Here is a 6,840-nt window from a genome sequence, read left to right on the forward strand (position 1 = left end):
TCCTCGGCGGCGGTGCCCCTGGCGGAGGAGCGCACCCCGTGCACGTCCCCGATCTCTTCCCAAATGCACGTCCCTTAAGGGGGAAGGGGCTCTACTCTAGCTCTAGATTCGAGAAGGTCCTGTCCCAGGACTGGAAATGAAATATTCGTATTGGGCTGGGGCAATCGGTTTCTCTTGCCAATGTTATCCTCAAGGTCATGGGCCTGAGGCCGAGTGTCTGGGGCTGGGGTCCCGGGGCCATTCCGGAGTCCCCGCCGAACTGCGCCCTGGGCGCGCGCGTTTCCAGGCGGCGGGACCCGGGGAGGAGGAGGAGGCCCTCCGCGGGCGTTGCCTCTGCAGCTCTGCCCCGTTACCTCCGGAGTTCTGGGGTCCTTCTGAGCCCCAGAAGCTGAAGTCCATATCCAGCCAGTGCGTGAGCTGCTGGGCACCCTTGATGTGCCGGACTGGCACAGCCCCATCGCTCGGTCGCCAAGCAACCGGGAGAGGAGCAGCGCACGGAGCCCCGCGCCCGTGCAGGATAGGGCTGATACCGGGAAGCGCGGCCTCGCACCTCGTCCTTAGGCCTCCCCGGCTGGGGCGGGGCTGGCACGGCAGAGTTGCTGTGGCCGGCCCGGTAAAGCCAAAGCGAGGCACGGCTTAGACACTCACCTGTCCCGCGTGGGCCGTCGCGCGGACTCGGCCCTGAACTCCAGCCGAGTAGCTGTGATCCCCGACGGGTGGCGGGCGCACAGTCCCTTCCACGGGCAGTCCGACAGTGGCGGTGACAGGCCCTGACCGGGGCTGGGGGACCCCGGGAGCTGCGCGGCGCACGCGACTCCGATCGCTGTCTTCCTCCCGCCGTCCGCCAGTCCCAGCCGGGCGCCCGCCGCCTGCCTCGCGCTCCGGGGCTCTGGGAGACTGGCCCGGAGGCCCAGGTGGCACGGCGGCGGAGCGAGCGCGGCGATGCGAAGGCTGGGGCCGAGTGCCACCTCCCCGCGCCCTGGCCGCACCGGCTCTGCGGAGCGGAACGGAACGGAGCTGGGCGGAGCGCGGCGCACACGGTTCCCTCGCTTTCCGAAAGGCCACCCTGGCGGCGGGGCGCCGTGACGCAGGCTTGACTCACGCGCGGGCCCGCGTCAATGCGAGGCTCTGATGGCAGAAGCAGGCGGAGGGCACGATCGGGAGGGGGTAGCTAGGACGCAGCCCCGCGAGGGCCCTGGTCAGGGGACCCAGACCTTTGTGCTCTCATCGGGGCCTCTGTCTTCCGAAGGAAATGGGGCCCCCCATAGCCAAAGACCTCCTGAGCCCCAGGCCTCTCTTTACAGGCTCCCCTCTTTCGATCCTCCTTCATGAACTTGATTCCATCCACAGAAATTGCCAGACCTTTCCGCCTCCACGCTCGAGTTGCCTCGGTTCGCTTTCCTTGAGCTTTCTTTTTACACCGCTGACCTTCCTTCACCCTACGGTCTACATCATTTATCTGTTGGGGTGGTACTGTGTGCCGGGGGCTGCAGAGGCTGATGGAAAATCAGAATAGAGAAGAGAAGCGTTGGGGGAGGTAGAAAGGGATTTGCCCAAGTAGTCACAGAAGGAGCCAGAAGGGCTGAAGAGTAGGGGACAAGTGAGGTAGAGGACAACTCTGACTGGGCTCTCAGCTGGTGCTGACCTCAGAGGATAGGCAGACAGATGTAGGGGAAGGGCAACCCTTGTGGAGAGGACAGCATTTCTAGGGCCTAGATATAAGCGAATGTGGAAGGTAGGCCCGGGATCATGGCTGTGCTGGGGTGGGGCTCCTGCATTGGGAGTCAGACCTTGCCCTGCCTTCATTTGAGAAAACTGTTTGGGAGGTGAATTGTCTCCTCACCAAGGTGAGGGATGGGAGATGAAATGGCTTCAATTATCCCAGAGAAAGGCCACAGGGCTGTCTCTGAGAACTCGCAAGGAGCTGAGATTTCATTCTTACCAACCACCAAGTTAGCCTGCTACATAGATGTTGGAAGAACCCTTGAAGTTCCGGGGCCAGAGTCACAGGACTTGTTACTCTCAGCATAGCAGTTATTGTGCGATGCAGTTCAAATCCCTTTCTCTTAATCCTCAAATTTTAGTCCAGGGAGACTGGACTAGAACCCTGGTGATACCCATATATACCAAGGAACTGCATGCTTAGGAAACCCCACACTTTTCTAATGGGCTACAAAGCAAGTCTGCCTATCATTTGCCCCAGGCAGAATCTTTCTTATACAGACAGCAAACAAAACTGCCCTCCACTGGAAGGAGACACTACCTCTGTCGTTTTCTAGGCAGTTTGCCACAATCTGAGACAAAAAGCCTGTGCCTGTGATGAGAGGTGTGAGGATCCAGGATATTCAGTGCAAAGTATCTCTCACTAGACATTACATTCAGCCAATAAGGATTTAGCAACCCTGGTGTTTACTTGACACTGTTGTCGACATGAGGATATCAAGACAAGAAATCAAGACCGATTGTGACCCTGGCCTTTATTGAATTTGGACCTAACCAGAGAAGCAGAGCCAGGGACAGGTGCAAGGAAGGAAGTAGCAAAGGATGCAGGGGATGTGATAGAAATGAACAAATACAGCTCATATGGTGTGGAGAGGAAAGACAGCCTCAAATAAAGGCAGTTGTAAGGCAAAGGAGCTTGAAGGTGGTATGGTGATGGATAGGGAAAGGACTCTAGAATCTGATGAACTGACATTTTCATCCGGACTGCCATTACCTGGAGATCTTGTACAAGTTATGTAATCTATCTGAGACTCAGCTTCCACTTCTACAAAACGAGTGATATTTATTTCTTACCTCTGTTGTGATGATCATGAGTATTTTAAAATACCCGGTCTTGCATGTGCTTAATAAATAATTGTTATTAGTGATACTATTAAATGATTGTGTTACTGACCAAAACAGGGAATCTAACAAGAGGAACAGCTTTGGGGGAAAAGGCAAGAAGAGTATGGATTTGGGACATAAAGTAGGAAGGTGATAAGCAAATGTCCTTACCTCTCTACCTTCTATCATGTCCCTCCACCAAAAGTCTCAGTCTTGCAATATCATGTTTCCCTGAATAAAGTTCTCTAGAGAAAACCAGTATGAATCAGTCTCCTTCTTAGCCTTCATCGTCACCAACTTCCTGTGGAGTCTTTATTCCTTCCTGTGACTCTCTAGTCAACTTACTTCCTCTGTACCATCAAGAACACTCCAGCCTTCTCTACTGTCTGTCCTCAAGCACTCTTCTTACATCACTACACTCTTGTAGGAACTGCCTTGCCTCAGGGAGATCTCCTGGCCTTCCACTGAGAATAATTATACCAGCCCTCAGCTGCACCTACAGGAGCACCCACTACCTCTTCCTTCCTCCTGAGAAAGCAGGAGAGTTTCTTTTGATGTCTGAATCTACTCCCACCTAACCTCTGGATCCCATGGCCGACAATGCCTTAAAATCTCAACTAATATCAGCTCTATCCAGCTCTCCTGGCTCCTTAGCTTTTCATTTCTACTGTTAGTTTTCTACTAGTTCCTTCTCCGAAGCTGTTAAGCATATATTCAGAGGCTTTAGAAGCCATTATGCTCTCTCCTCCACAGTCTCCATTTCTCCACAAACGCTCTGCCCCTACCATTTCATTCTTCAGCCCACTCATGTTCCATCATGCTGCCAAGATGGCTCTCAACAAACAATACCTCTGTGTCACTAAATCCATGGGACATTTTGCACTCCTCATCTTGTTGGCCTCTCTGTAGTGTTTATCGTGGATACTTCCCTCCTGCCTTCCAGCATGCCCTCAGTTTTCCCTGTTAATCTTTAGATGCTGGCTTTCTCTTAGTCCTATCCCTTCCTGACTGGATGCAATTTTCCTGTACTGATGCATTTCCATTTCCATCTCCATTCCATATGGTCTCCTGAGCTCTACATACTCAACTTCTCACTGTGCCTTTCACTCAAGGTACAAGCTTGATGCTCAAAGACCTATCCTGAAAAATGTTCAACATTTTGCTAGTCTTTCCTTCTCTAGTAACTCTTGCCTCCATGAATGAACCACTGAACCAGCCACCTTGAACCTCTTTCCTCTCACCCTTTCATTTAATCCATCACTAAATCCTGGGGGAGGAAGGGTTCATTACTACCTGCCTCTAGACCGTGACCTACTCCAAACTATGACCATTACTCACTTGAGCTCTGATAACTCCCTTCTAACCCAACTCTGATCTCCACCCCTTGGAGTCACACAGTTGCAAGAGGGATCTTTAAGAAATGCAATATAATTGCGTCTCATGAAGCTTGCAGCTTTTTACCCACACTTTAAGCCTGTGTGGGTAAGACTAGGTCCTTGTCTCCAGCCTTGTCTGTCGCTCCTCTTCCGTGGCTTTCCTGCAACCCACTCACTCCACTAGCCTTCTCTCAGCTCTTTCCACTTTCTCCCACACCTTCCTGGTTTGGGTTTCAGCCCATATGCCCTCTCTGCCAGGAATCTATTTAGTCCTCTCCTCCTTTTCCCTCACTTCCTGTCTACTCACCTCCATCCATCTCCTGACTCTGGAGAAGAATTAGATCAACTTGCCAAGTGGACATCTCCCTCCATCCTTTGTATCTACAAAGGACACATTTTCACACTAAATAATTAAGAATGTGATTATTTAGATGCAGAGACTATGTCTATCCTCAATACCTGCTATATACAACAATAAATATTTTCTGAAAGAATAATTAATGTGTTTAGAAATATGGGCAGAGAGCAAGTGAAAGGGTAACACTATTGAAAAAGAAATATGCTCCCTGACTTGTATAACTGCAATTCTTCTGTATATCACCTTTATAATTATAATTAATTTTTTTCGTTGGTTGTGGGGCCTGAACTCTGGGCCTAGACGCTGTCCCTCAGCTCTTCAGCTCAAGGTGAGTGCTCTACCACTTGAGCCACAGCTCCACTTCTGCCTTTTTCTGCTTATGTGGTGCTGAGGAATCGCACCCAGGGCTTCATGCATGCAAGGCAAACACTCTACCACTGAGACACCTTCCCAGCCCATAATTAATTTTTTTGAGAAATGAAATGTGGGCAGAAAACCAGGAAAGTGAGACAGAGATAAAGTCAGAAGTCATAACCATTTAAAAAGTGGGGGAAGGCTGGGAATGTGGTAGAGTCTTGCCTAGCATGCGGGAAGCCCTGGGTTCGATTCCTCAGTACCATATAAATAGAAAAGCCAGAAGTGGCACGGCACTGTGGCTCAAGTGGTAGAGTCCTAGCCTTGAGCAAAAGAAGCTCAGGGACAGTGCCAGGTTCTGAGTTCAAGCCCCAGGACTGGCAAAAAAAGTGGGGAAAGGTGAGGCCTTAAAAAGGAAATGTGAAGAAGACTGGGTGGTAGTGGCTCACACCTGTAATCCTAGGTACTCAAGAGATTGAGATCTGAGGATCACAGTTCAAAGCCAGCCCAGATAAATCAATCCAAGAGACTCTAATCTCCAACTAACCAACAAAAAGTTGGAAGAGGAGTTGTGGCTCAAGTGGTAGAGCTCCAGCCTTGCTTGAAAAGGCCTAATGAAAGCTTGAGGGAGGCTCTGAGCTGAAGCCTCAGTACTCTCTGTAGAAACTTGGTGGCAAGTACTTACCTCTAACGGAGGAGAAGAGCAAGAAGGGTCAGCATAAAGTATAGACAGGAGGAATCCATAGGTGAGAGGATAATGTGTCAAAGAAGAAAAAAATTTCAAGAGGCAAAGACAGATCACAGTGTCAAGATCTATAGTGAAGTAAGGCACTGGTGGCTAAGGGACAGTGCCTGGACTCTGAGTTCAAGCCCTAGACCTGGCCCAAAATAATTATAATGAATAAAAACAAACAAACAAACAAATAAGGAGACATGTTCTCTCACCTTTCTTTCTTAACTTACTTTCTTCTATCCAAGCCTGCCTTCCTGAGGAGACACTAGATAGTGATTCTCCTGTTTCTCTCTACATATAACTTAAGAAAACTATGCATTATGGGCTGGGAAGATAGCTCAGTGGTAGAGTGCTTGCCTTGCATGCATGAGGCCCTGGGTTCAATTCCTCAGTACCACATAAGCAAAAAGTAAAAAGCCGGAAGTGGTGCTGTGGCTCAAGTGGTAGAGCGCTAGCCTTGAACTGAAGATCTGAGGGACAGTGCCCAGGCCCAGAGTTCAGGCCCCACAACCGGACCCCCCCCCAAAAAAAGAAAAGAAAACTATGCATTAGTGGCTCACATTTGTAATCTTAGCTACTCTGGAGGCTAAGATCTGAGAGAGGTGGTTCAAAGCCAGCCCAAGCAGAAAAAGTCTATGAGACTCTTACCTACAGTTAACCAGCAAAAAGCTGGAAGTGTGGCTCGAGTGATAGAGTGCCATCTTTGAAAGAAAAAGCCAAGTAAGAGCTTGAAGCCTCTGAGTTCAAGCCCCAGTGCTGACACAACAACCAACAATAAAAAATAAGAGATCCACCTCCCAGATATGTTAAGGAGTAAAATGTAGGAAGTATTAGCTGTGGCTTTTCTCAGGATTCATGAAACATGTAGTTGTCCAACATTGTGTTTACATTTTTGAGGGCTTCTTTTTGTATACGTATGTGATAACTGGGAACTGAACTTACGACCTTGTGCTTTTCAGGCAAGCTCTTTACTACCTGAGCCATGACTTCAGCCCTTGTTTCTGAGTAGCATAAATACACAAATGCTAAGATATAATCTCTCCTTTGTTCTGAATGGCACAATTACTTGATTTCCTCCAGTATGGATATTCTAAAACATGAATTCCAAATTCTTTGACAATGTTTCCTCAAGAAGTGAAGTCTATACCCCCTACGTTTGTTATGGGTTATGTGGCTGATTAAGTATGAGACAT

The 6,840-nt window shown here is 49.4% G+C and overlaps 1 protein-coding gene across 1 annotated transcript in view; it reads right to left on the minus strand.

The window, feature by feature from the left end:
- Slc6a17 (solute carrier family 6 (neutral amino acid transporter), member 17) overlaps positions 1–1,039 on the minus strand; it is a 50,486-nt gene extending 49,447 nt beyond the window's left edge. Inside the window, exon 1 of the mRNA XM_013031872.1 lies at positions 649–1,039. The gene's annotated coding sequence lies outside the window, so the exon portion shown is untranslated. The remainder of the gene's footprint in view (positions 1–648) is intronic.
- Between the last annotated feature and the right edge of the window lie 5,801 nt (positions 1,040–6,840).

The sequence above is a fragment of the Dipodomys ordii genome, unplaced genomic scaffold (genome assembly GCF_000151885.1).
Source record: "Dipodomys ordii isolate 6190 unplaced genomic scaffold, Dord_2.0 Scaffold146, whole genome shotgun sequence".
Lineage (NCBI taxonomy): Eukaryota > Metazoa > Chordata > Mammalia > Rodentia > Heteromyidae > Dipodomys > Dipodomys ordii.